Genomic DNA, 2,500 nt, shown 5'->3' with positions numbered 1-2,500 from the left:
GAACGAGAGGAAACAACGAGGAGGAGGATGCGGGCAGGAGGAGAGGAGTGCTGGAACGTGAGGTGAGGACGGAGGCGACGGCAGAAAGGAGGAGAGACGGGATGGAGAAGAAACCGCCAAATACGAAGGAGACGAGAGGACCAGAGAAGGGGGCGATGGTCGAAAGAAAAGACGGAGAGGAGGAAGTAGGCCCGGGGAGGAGGAGAAGAGAGGACAACACAGGAGGGAAGGAGAAGGCAGCAGGTGGAGCGAAGCCCACTGAAACTGCAGAGGAGACCACCACGCCACAGACGGTAGGAGCTGAAACAGACATGGAGATAGAGGAGCAAATAAAACAACTGAGGAAAAGACAAACTAATCAGAAACATATGAGGAATAATAAGAAAAGTAGAACCAAGGAAAAAATAAAATGAAAATAGCAATACTACTAATGTTAACAATAATATCAATAAATGCAAGGGGGCTAAAAAATAAAATCAAAAGACATCAGATCTATGGAGAGAGTAACTATGATATAATATGCATACAGGAAACACACTGGGATGAGAGATGTATGAAAGAGGTGGAGGATGAATGGAGAGGAGATGTGTATGCAAATAATGGGGAAGGGAATGCAAGGGGTGTAGCAATATTAACAAAAAAAGGAGTGATAGGGAATGTGAGAAGGTGTGATGATGAGGGAGATGGGAGGGTGATCGGGATCAAATTTGAATATATGAATGAGGAAATGAAGCTGGTAAATGTGTATGCTCCGAATGAGGAGAAAGAAAGAAAGGTGATGTTTGAAAAAATGGAAAAAATGTGTGTTGACAACTGTATGATTGTTGGGGACTTTAATGTGTGGTGTGGGAAACTGGATGTGTCAAAAAACATGCATTTTAAAAATGATACAACAAGAGAGGTATTAGAAAAACTTAAAAGTATGAAAGGACTGAGTGATGTATGGAGAGAAAGAAATCCAGAGGGGAGAGAGTTCTCAAGAATACAACTGGTGAAAGGGGAATTAAAACAGAGCAGGATAGATTTAGTATTGAGCACGAAGGGCTTAGCAGAAGGGATAAAGAGTATAGAATATATAACCACAACTTATAGCGATCACAAGGTGTTAAAATATACAATAGGAGGGGAAACAAAGAGAAGAGGAGGGGGGGTGTGGTGTATGAATGGTCGGTTGCTCAAAGATGAAAAATATAAAAAAGAGGTGAGAGATTACATACAGTGGGAGATGGATGAGAGCATGTATGAGGAAGAAACGGGGAGGTGGTGGGAAAGGTTGAAAGAGGGGATAAGGGAAATAAGCAAAAAACACAGTAAAAATAGGGGAAAGAAAGAGAGGGAGAGAGAAAAAAGGTTAAAAGAGGAGTTAGAGGAAGAGGAGAAGAAAGCGGGGGAAGGAGGCAATTATGACATAGAGGGATACATAAGGAAGAAAGATGAACTAAAGGAGATAGAACAGAGAAAGTGTGAAGGTGCAATAATTAGAAGTAGGGCAAGATATGCAGTAGAGGGGGAAAAATGTACAGGTTATTTCTTAGGGCTAGAGAAAACAAGGCAGGAGAAAAATTATTTTGAGAAAGTGGAGGGAAAGGGAGGCGAAAAAATAACAGATTTTGTAGGGATAGTGGAAAGAGTTGAAGAATTTTATAGGGAGTTATATAAGAAAGAAGAGGTAGATGAGGAGAGTAGCAGACAGGTGGTAGACAAGATGGAGGCTAAACTGAATGATGAGGATAGGGAGGTGTGCGAGGGAGAGATAAGTAAGGGAGAGATAGAGGAAGCAATAAATGGGTTAGGCAGGAATAAAAGTCCAGGGATAGATGGAATAATAGGCGAATTTTATATAGAGTTTAGAGAAGAATTAGTACCAGTATTGGATAGATTATATAGATGGATAGAAGAGAAGGGAGAAATGCCGCATAGTATGATAACAGGGTTAGTTAGCATCATTTATAAAAAAGGAAGTAGGGACAAATTAGAAAATTACAGGCCACTCACAGTGTTAAATGGGGACTATAAGGTTTTAGCAAAGGTGTTAGCAAATAGATTGAAGGGAGTAATAGGGACGGTGGTGGGAAGCACACAAGCATATAGTATACCAGGGAGAGACATAGCAGACACAATAAGTAGCATTAGGGATACAATAATACACATGAAGAGAAACAGTGGAGGGGTTATAGCGAGTTTAGATCTTAATAAAGCATTCGATAGAGTAGATCACGGATATTTGTATAAAGTGTTAGGAAAGATGGGATTTGGAGAGAAATTGATAGGATGGGTGAGGAGAATGTATGAAAGAGCAGGAAGTAAGATTAAGGTCAATGGGATAGTCACGGGTGAATTTAGAATAGAAAGATCAGTGAGGCAGGGATGTCCGCTATCGGCTTTGCTGTACTCCTTGTCGGCAGAGCCGTTAGCGGTACTCATTTTGAAAAATAGGAGGATTAGGGGGATAGAAATACCGGGTGGACAGGTGAGCACTCTATATCAATATGCGGATGAC

This window comes from Platichthys flesus, chromosome 22 (assembly GCF_949316205.1).
Source record: "Platichthys flesus chromosome 22, fPlaFle2.1, whole genome shotgun sequence".
Taxonomy (NCBI): Eukaryota; Metazoa; Chordata; class Actinopteri; order Pleuronectiformes; family Pleuronectidae; genus Platichthys; species Platichthys flesus.
This window is presented reverse-complemented; position numbering follows the sequence as displayed.